Below are 10,885 nucleotides of genomic sequence, written 5' to 3'. Positions count from 1 at the left end.
TTCTCGAACCATAGGAGTTATGGGACCAATTAATGGTCCCACATTTTTTCACAGAAGTTAACCAGATTCTGATGCTAGAATCAACCAATTTGTTGCCTCCTTAGTCTGCCACTTGTCCAAGTCAACCTTCAACTTGGACTGGATCTATCTCCTCCATACGAGCTTGGATTCGAGTTCCATTCACACCATTGGAATCAAGGCGACAAGCACTTCGATCTGGTGTTGGTTTGAGAGAAATCTGACCACTTTGAATTTTGACCATTTTTGAGCCCTCGTGGACTTCTGCATGTGTCTACAGTCACCTGGATCAATCCTTCCCACTAAGTAGATTTTGGTCCTCCAAAAGCATGAAAATAATCTACAACTTCTTTTTACCTTGTCTGCACTAAAAGTATCCTGACAGGTCATCCTTCTTTCTCCTTCACCTTTGTCCTTTAGAGCCATAAGCGATGAGCTAACACTTGAACCCTCTACAAACCTATAGTACAATTATGCAAATTACATGCTTAATTTACATGACCAACTAATGACCCAAGCATCCCATACTTTCCATGAGTTTATAACACATACTTTGTGGTCAAGTTTACATCAAAATGGAAATAATACCCTAGCTACCAAAACAAGGCCAAAATGTCATTGTTGCTTCAACAAGTGATGGAAAACACATCATCACTTTTACATTTTAAATTGCAACACGTGATTTACAAAGAAGGCCAGACCCTATTGTTTCTTTAAAAAGTGATGGAAACACATCATCGCTTTCACAGTTTAAAATGCAACACATGAAAAAAATAAGGCCATGACATTCTACCATGCCTAGAAGAACCGTTTCTCACTTATCAAAGTGAATGGGTTTCCTCCTTGTGGTACATTCGCTAGTCAAAAAACTGTTTCATCTGGTTCATGCTCCTCCAACATGTGGCTCTTTGATGACCACCTCTATTGCAATGACTATAATAATCCTTCTTCCTCCAGATCTTCTTTACCTTCTTCTTTGCCTATTGTTGAGAGGCTCTTTCATGCCTCATCTTTTTCCATGCTATTGTTATTTCTAGCACTCATCAAACATATGGTTATGAAATCCACAAAAACTAGAAGTTCTTTTATGCCATGATTTTTGTTCATTATGAACAATATGATTGTAATCGAAATGAACATTAGAATACTGAGAATATTTATACCTTTCTTGGTTATCTCTAGTGTAATTATGGCGATGAGATCTTGCTTCAACTCTTCCCTGCAATGGGCACTGCCATGGGATGATGGTGATGTGTTCCCATCATTCTCTTTCCTTGACAATTTTAACAATGTCTGGAAAGCATATGACACCTTTAAGAATTCTCCTCTGGTGCATCCCAAGCCTGCAAATCTAGGTCTTTGCACAACCTCCAATGGCTGTGTTATGCCTTAGCTATTAACATCAAGTCCTTCTTCTTCCTTGTACCTCATCCTGGTAAGGAGCCTCATGTTTGTCCCTATAATTGGTATCTCCAAATTTCCAATCAAAATTACACTACGTGAAGATGAAACTGAAGGAAAGTCAACATATTTTACCTCCACTATCGAGTTGGAAAGAACTGATGAGGGCTTCTCATCATCTGTTGTTGGTGGTTTGCTGGCTGTCTTGGCGCATTCCCAACTTCCTTCCTGACATACCCAAGTCCTTCCTGATGGGGTAATTCCTCTAATTTGATGGGGTTTATAATGCCTTTGCCATTAATGTCGAGGCCCTTCCCTTGATACCCCATTCTCTTTAATAGTTTGGAGCTGATTCCTCTGGTATGATTTTCAAAAAAAGCAAAATATTCATTAGGAAACATACATGAAGTCAGAGAATTACCTTTTACCTCACAAGGGTCACGTTGCAGCTTTTCCAAGGCCTCATCCTTAGCTTGTAGCTCGCATAGTAGCCTCTGTTTCTCCTCTTCCTCTTCATGTATAAGCCTCTATAATTCAGCATGATCTGCTTGATAGCTTTGGTTGTTTCACTTCAATTCTTCTAAGGTTGCCTCTGCGTATTGCAATTGAAGCTACAATCGATGCTTCTCCTCTTTGTCTTCTCGTAGAAGCATCTTCAATTCAATTTTATCTACTTGCAGACTATGGTTGATCTCCTCATTCGAATGATGAGAAGATGATGAAGGCAATGAGTTTACACTAGAATATGTGGATGAAGCATTGCTTTCCAATCTCTCTGCCTCCTCTCTTCTCTTCTCATATGCTTCATACATGATGTCCACCAATTTGGACATTCACAAGAAGGTCTAGTACATTTCTTTGTCATCCTCCATTGCTGCACATTCAATCGTTCACTCTTATAATTCACATCAGCGAGAAGACCACTCTGATACCAAACTTGATCCGGGTTTCTTCAACTACCAGAATCAACCAAGGTCTTTTACTTCTATGATGTTGTTAGAATTGCATAAAAGAGCATAAAATAACATATGTGCATGCTTAAACAAGAGGAAACATGACAATGATCAACAAATCATGAACATGATACATTTGATAATGGAGTTCATCTAGTGTGGACTACGTCTCTGGGCCTAATGTCAAGATGGTAGAGGCTGATTCATATAATGTCGAAAGAGATGATGATGTACATGGAAGACTCTATGCCATAGCGAGGACATACACCCTAAAACAGGAGTGGCTTATCTCTCCATGAGACATTCTGCTTACAGGACTTCTCACTCAAGAAGGATTCCTCTCAGCATGATAACTTAACATGATCTCACACAATGTGGCAATGAGTATCCCTTCAACATAGTTACAGAGGGATCTCAACAAAAATACATAGCATGAAAAGCTAAATACATCTCACATAATGTGGCAAAAGAGATCCCACAACATAAAATGCAACAGGGATCTCAAAACATAATACATCATCTTAGAAATTATGAAGGAAAACATGACATTACTGATTCATGTATCTTCACCTCTGAAGTTGGCCGAAAAATGGAATTCTTAGCTGAAAAATATGACTACACCACTAAATTTTTGTCATCGAGAGGTGTAAAATAGACTATCCATTTGTCAAATTCTGACATTGTCCAAATTTGGGCTTGTAGGAATCCTTTAGATTCCCAGTGATTCTCCAAAGATTATGTTCTCTTTGGGTTGACTGTAGATCTTCAAATCATATCACAAATTTGATCTCACCATCATGATCCTTGCAAGATTATGAGACTTTGAGTATAAAGCTAGCTTCATTCTGACTCTAGCGATTTTCAGCCTCCAAGGAATTTGGAATATTCCCTCAAGATTATTCTCTTCTGGGAATCTGAAAATTGCTGCTCAGATGGTGATTCTAATTTCACCATCATGTTTCCTGTGAAATTTTAGTTAAAATGGTTGTAAACTTCATATCATTATGACAAAATGAGAATTTACCTCCTTGGAGAATCTTCAGGCATCAAGGAATATTCTCTAAGAATCTGTCTTGAAATGCATGCCAATCATGGTTTTGCCTCTAGCCTATGAATCATGGTTCCGCTCCTACAATAAAAAAATAATAAAACCCAAATTTCATGCCACTTCCCCTCGGGCGCATCTGTGAAGGCGAGCTCAAATACCCGTGTTCGGGTGGACTTTACCACATAGAATGGTTGTGGCATAGTGGTAAAAGGGGAAATTGGTTGGAGAGTGGTTGGGGATCAAATATTGACCTTCTAAAAATAGGCGCATTATTATTTTCTTGCACTGTTCAGTTACCACGCGATCTTCACTTAATGGTAAACAATTATGGTTCTTATTTTGGGGACCGCCCGCTTGGGTGCTGACCAAGTGGATTGGGCAGGTTTGACCCCCACCAGTCCCATATCTTGTCATCGGTAGTGGTTTTGTGGCCCACGGGGTGGGGTTCCCGGTCAACTGGACCCTGTCCCCTTTATATACATTACTGTCATTTGTTTTGGTTACTAGGTTCGGGGTTGGCAGGGGTGACAACCCACCCCCCACCAAGCTTTCCATTTGTATAGTTATATGGTTACAATTTCGAGTGGCGGGGTTGGTGGCTTGCCACCCTTTTAATATATATTTCTAACTTTATCATAACCACTTAGAAGATTTCTCAAACCGGAGGAGTTATGAGACAAATTAACGTCCCTCATTTTTGCCTGAAAGTTGACCAGATTCTGATGCCGAAACTGACCAATTTGTTGCCTCCTTAGTCAGCCACTTGTCCAAGTCAACCTTCAACTTTGACTACATCTATCTCCTCCATATGAGATCGGATTCGAGTTTGGTTCACACCATTGGAATCAGGGCGATGAGCACTTTGATCCAGTGTTAGTTTGAGAGCAATATGACCACTTTCAATTTTGACTATTTTTTAGCCCTCTTGGACTCCCGCATGTGTCTAGAGCCACCTAGATCACTCTTCCTCAGTTTGACGGAAGTGAGAAGAAACATCTTTACCTATGGGGGCAAAAAGTGTTCTTAGAACCAATCCATATATACACAACCTTAAAACTAAGGGGATATACACATTCTCCTCCTTCTGTGCCATTCTTATACATGATAAAAAAGGCATGTGGTATAAGTTTGACGAAAAGAGGTCAAGAGTTAGATAGTTGTGTTGTATCAGAGAGGCAACTAGAAATATGGAAGAAAATATTTGGTGAGATTCACAAATCTAGAATGGGAGGCATGTGGTTGGTCCATATACCATTTGGCAACATCTCTAGTTAGGGTGCATTGGAAGAGATGAAGATGATTGGAGTCTTTAGTAATGGAATTTGATGAGCACCACATGTGAAAATAGTGAACATGATTGGTGGGGTCTTCTCCAAAATTACCTTCAAAATTGAGAATGTTGGAAGGAAGATTGATAGGCATAGGAGGCCAATTAGGGATATGGATAAGAGGATCATTGATAAGGAGGCTAAAATGAGGGAGGCTTAAACCATCCATATAGGGAAGCAAGGGTGGGATACCTTGATTGAGACCTTGGTTACCACCTGGTTTTCCACCACCCACATTGGTGCTTGATGTGGTGGCGGTGTGGGGATGGGAAGATACAGAATTAGAGGAAGAGCTCGAAGAATCATAAAAACTAGAGTCAATATGGGGACTTAATGTAGGACTAGGAGGATGGTTTTGAACTTCACAAGAGGGATCAATATGTCCTAAAGGAAACTGGGGGCGAAGGTCATGAAGTATCTGCAACAAATGACTAGGGGGCACAATGGTGTCAAGGAAAAGATGACTCAATAGCCTAAAGGGTGATTATAGGAGAAAAGAGTAACAAACATCAAGCAAACACTAGTGCAGCGGTGAAAATATAAATTAACTATAAATTCAAGCAAACATGCCCTATCAAAGAAAAAATGACCTCTAGCGTAAAGGTTATCTAAATCCTCAAACAAGTCCTGATTCTACTATTTCTGATGGCCTTTGAAGTGACTTCTTACTTGATGGAATCTAATCCCTACAAGAAAAGTTTTCTAAAGAAAGGTGGGGTAGAGGACCAACTACTTTCCCACAGCCAGTCCTATAGGGTGCTTTACTAAGATGGGCCACTAAGGTTACCTTCGTACTACGATGATAGTTGAGTGTTGAGCTTCTTGGTGATCAACCACAGCATGGAATTTCCTACCATGGGTTGTGTATCCTCTGAATCAGGTTTCTGATGCACTCTAGATTTGGACCGTGGGATGGTGAAGTATTTTAAGCTCTCTAACATGTCAACTTTCTATGTCTCAATGTAAGCGATGAGTGGGTTTTATTAGAATCCTATCCCACTAATCCTACACCTAACTACAAAGATTGTTTTTGCCTTGGTGCCCAAGGGGGACTTAATCTATGTGAGTTAGTTTATTAAGGTGGATTGTTTCAAGTCTTGGCTTGGTGGTGTTAACCAAGCTGACGTTTACTTAGGGTGTGTGTGTGTGACAAATGTGTCAAGTGGATGAGTTAATTAAGTATGTTTTGATGATGTCAATGTTGCTAAAAATAAAGTGCATAAACTGTAAATAATACTGAAAATTAACAGTAAATAAATAACCAATTCAAGTACACAACCCCCCACCCAAGAAGGAAATCGAGCAACAAAAGAAAATAGGGTAAGTAAGCAACTAAATGACACAAAAAATGGCTAAAAAATCTAATGTCTAAGGGACTGGGATCTAAGGGTAAAGGTCTGTTTAAAATAGAAAAGAAAACTAACAAAAAAAAGAGGTGAAAGTGCTGGAAAAAGATAGGTAAGAAGCTACAAAGGTAAGGAAACACAAGGGGATCCTAAGGGGGGAAGGAAACACAAGATTATAAAGGGAATAAAGTTTTGTAAAAAACCTATCTAAAAGGACTACAAAATAATGGACAAATCACTAAAAAATACTGGGTGAAAATGTTGTTGACTAGACTCCTCAACTCTCTTCCTAAATGATGGAGTTGTACCCTAAACCCTAGGAGGTTTTTTCCTTCCTCAATGAGAAACTACTAAGTGGATCTAGGCCTAGGGGTGAATGAGGGAAGAAAATAAGCCATTCTTCACACACACACAACAATCTAGGCAAAAAATGAAAAATCTAAAAAAAAATCTGAAAATTTGCAAAGTGCAGAAACCGATCTGAAAAGTGTGTTGGGCGCAGTTTATGTTATGAGAAGTGTAGTGGACATAGTTAATGGGCCAAAAAGTGTTCTCTTTTCACTCTTCTCTCGCTCAGTGGATCTCACCCAAATTTTTTTCTATCCTGCTTGGCTGGTACTTGTGACTTGTGAAAAGATGCGAAACCCCAACTAAAATGATTTGTTTTCTAGAAAATAGAAGAGATATAAAAATACAAATTGAGAGGAATGAAAATCTTGAAGAAACACTTAAAATAACTGAAACAACAATCACCAATATTCTGAATTACTTCCCCAGTGGAATTTCCATTTGTTATTATGAAAATTCTTAGTATGTGTGCAAAAAATGCTTCACTTAAATCATTGGTGACTAGTGACCCTAGAAACAAAATATGGTTGTCTACACTTCATATATGCAATTAAAAAGAAAGAAAAACCATGCAACGAAAGATCATATGGAACCAGAAACATATAACATCAAAGATAAAAGTGTAGCAATCCAATGGATCATATGAATAAGATTTTTTTTATTAATAGAAATGATATACCTAGTAAGGAGAACGTAGAAACTTGGAGCTATAGATTCCCCTCTGTGGGATAGTTCCTTTTGTCCTTACGCTTCAACAATTTGTTTCTCTCTCTCAACTTGCAATGGGCAGCAAACAAAAGAGATAGCTTGCACTCAAGTGGGAGCTCAAATTTGATGAGATGATAGTGATGACGATAAGAATGGTCATGGTGAAGAATGAATAGAAAACATTTTATTTATAACAAAGTATTGAGCCAAATTAGGAATTAGAAAATAATAAAATATTATTGACTAAATTAAAAGCTAGCCATTGAGAATATTTTATTATATTTTTTTAGAGGGAAAAGATATTCAAAAATGGTCAAATATCTTTACTTAGAAAGTGGTTGAAATAATTAATAGATAAAAGTAATTTATTAATCACTTTATGAGAATTAAGGAAAATATGAATTTGAAATAATTACTAAATAATGGTTTAACAATTATCTCAAAAAGAAAATATGGAATAATAAATAAATAATGATTTATTTAATTATTTCAAAGTGATTAAGTCAAAAGTGATAAGAAATAATTATCAAATAATGATTTAATAACTATTTATAGAGAATATTAAATAAATAATTATTATTTTTAATTATTATCATGGGTTTTTTGGATTTTTATGAGAAATAATTTAAAAAAAATGGTTTACTAAATTATTTCCACTCGTGAAAGTGGGGTTTATTATGGTAAAATTAATCCTACATGGTGTATTTCAATCAACCTAGTAAAAAAGGACTAGGTGATTCTTTTTTGGGGGATAACACGTGGAACACCATGGTTATCAACAACCATTCAAGCAAGAAGTTGCCATGCCATTTCATGACCAACGTATGTCACAAATGTTTGTGTCCAGCATGGGGAGGTTCAACGCCAGTGTCGTTAGGGCAATAATACATGTTGTTTTAAAATGCAAGGTTGAAGAAGCCCTTGATGCAAAATCACAGGGTATTAAAGTTAAGCGAGTAAGTAATCATTGGAGTCCACACCTTGCTAAAAACACTACAGTATAGGCTTGTAGCCAACATATGCACACAAACCATGTCACAATAGGTTGTCCCCAATGTAACCATCATACACATAATGAAAATAGTTCATGTGTTGTTCATTGTTATGGTTTCGATTAGGCTCTCATAGTCCAATTCATGGCCCTTAACATTGTACAATATATTAATCATTCATGTGAATAATAGGAACACAACCTATGTCCATTACTTTTACATGCATCATTTCAATCCTGAAATGCATAAGATATTCATTACCTTTATATGCACCATTTCAATCTCAAAATGCAACACATGTTCATTAGATTTAATGAACATTTTCAATCCATAAATGCAACACATGTTAATTACACTTACATGCACCATCTCAAACTATGAATGCAAGCACATGTTCTTTAGCACTGAAAATACATAAGAGCACTTATCTTGGAATATTTTGGGAAAATGAGTCTAGGACAAGGTCTTTCCACCAAACTGTAAACTGTTGTAGCCAAGCTCACTTGCAATTGTCACCCGCGATCCAAGTTACAGAGATTGAGGGCTTGCTCGAAGGATTAAAAGACTAACTGATAGTTGAAACAAGGATTCGAGAGGACCTCCTTTCTCTACCCACCAACCACTTCAACAGTTAAACAATGTACAAAGAATCCAAAGGCCAACTTACTCCACCCTCTAGCTACCTAATGGAAGCCAATCAAAACACATAGGGAATCCAAAGGTTTCTTCTCCACTGAAGCACAAACGTAGAATCCAAAAGGCAGTTTCCTCCACCCAAGAATGTCAAGAGAGTCCAGGGAAGCAATTCTCCACCCTTCAAGAGAAACATAATGGTTCTACTCACTTTGGGTAATCCAGAACCCACTGTAAATCAAACAACAAGAAAGGCTCCAAAGGCCCTCCATCTGGGAATCCAAGGAACAACCCTCCACCCCGACCATTAAGGGAATCCAGATAAATCCCATCTCGACCCTCTAGCTTGATCCAAATGGAAAATGGCATCAACCCACGGTACTCATCCACCCATATTATTCATTGACCCATGGAATTTACCCATGGTATTGTAAATGGCATCTGCCCGTGGTATTGTAAAATCCACCCATGGTATTCATTCACCCATGGAATTGACCCGTGGTATTGTAACTGAAAAAAACTATAAGTAACAAGTCACATTTTGTAAAAGGACAGATTTTCTGCCACAATGTAGCCTTTACAGTTCAGAGGCATGTAGCCACCACATCTCTTCTCAGAGATAAGCTACCATCACCCTAGCTGGTTTATTTCCATTACTATTTTAAATAAATAAAAAAATTGTCGTTTTATTTATTGGGAATTCTCCCATTTTTCTTCTGGCAAATTCAAGTTTTCAGATCTTGGGGGTCTCTCCTCCCAAGATCCATTTCAATTTTTTTAGATCTTAGGGGCCTCCCTCCCAAGATCCGGATCAGTGGTATCAGAGCAGGTTATGATTCCATGGGCGGCGACTTTGCAGATCAGATCTGAAACATTTGGTACAAAATTTACAAAAAAAAATACCATATCTGGATTCCTCTCGAAAAATCACCCAATTTCAAAAAAAAAAAGGGTCGAATCGGAGTTCGGATGTGGGAGATATTGCTGATTTAAAATCAGCTATTTTATCAGAATTTTTGTGACAACGGAACTGTTGCAGCACGAATCTGAGATCTCAGAGTGTCCAGATAAGGATTTCCAACTCATGGGAAGATGAAAAATGATCCTTCTGCTTCTAAAAACAGGTTATAATAAATATTCTGAGTTATATTGGCCGAGTTATGTCCATTTTAATTCTGGAGCAGCATTCGGAGTGGGTTTCCATTGGAGACGTGCCCTCCCACCCCACTTTAGTAGGCACCTGCTTCACATTCATCAGTTTCAACATAGCAGCATTCGGCTTGGGTTATTTGGAGATGTGCCCTCCCACCCAAGGCTATGTAGACACCTACTACTTCATCAGCAACCAACATCATGCTTATGGGTCAACCGCATAAAATCCTTGCCATCGAAGTCCATTTGCTAGGCCGCACACTGTCAGAATCACAGTTGGTCACAAGCATTACAGGGTATCTCTATCTTCAGATCTTCGTTTATTAGGGTTTTGGGTTAACCACATAAAACCCTTATCTTCAGTGGCTCTTCATATTCAACAAAGGCTTCACAGGAGGGAACTTTACGCAATGGGGACCATTGCTTCTTAAGGAGGGAGGAATGATCCAAATGGAAAATGGCATCAACCGATGGTACTCATCCACCCATATTATTCATTGACCCATGGAATTTACCCATGGTATTGTAAATGGCATCTGCCTGTCGTATTGTAAAATCCACCCATGGTATTCATTCACCCATGGAATTTACCCATGGTATTGTAAATGGCATCTACCCGTGGTATTGTAAAATCCACCCATGGTATTCATTCACCCATGGAATTGACCCGTGGTATTGTAACTGAAAAAAAACTATAAGTAACAAGTCACATTTTGTAAAAGGACAGATTTTCTGCCACAATGTAGCCTTTACATTTCAGAGGCATGTAGTCACCACATCTCTTCTCAGAGATAAGCTACCATCGCCCTAGCTGGTTTATTTCCATTACTATTTTAAATAAAAGTTTCTTTGTGGCTTTGTTTATTGGGCATTCTCCTATTTTTCTTTTGGCAATTCAAATTTTCAGATCTTGGGGGTCCTTACCCCAAGATCCATTGCAAGTTTTCAGATCTTGGGG

The sequence above is a fragment of the Pinus tabuliformis genome, chromosome 6, assembly GCF_031772625.1.
Source record: "Pinus tabuliformis cultivar Carrire ecotype Pingquan chromosome 6, CPIR1, whole genome shotgun sequence".
NCBI classification, from domain to species: domain Eukaryota; kingdom Viridiplantae; phylum Streptophyta; class Pinopsida; order Pinales; family Pinaceae; genus Pinus; species Pinus tabuliformis.
This window is presented reverse-complemented; position numbering follows the sequence as displayed.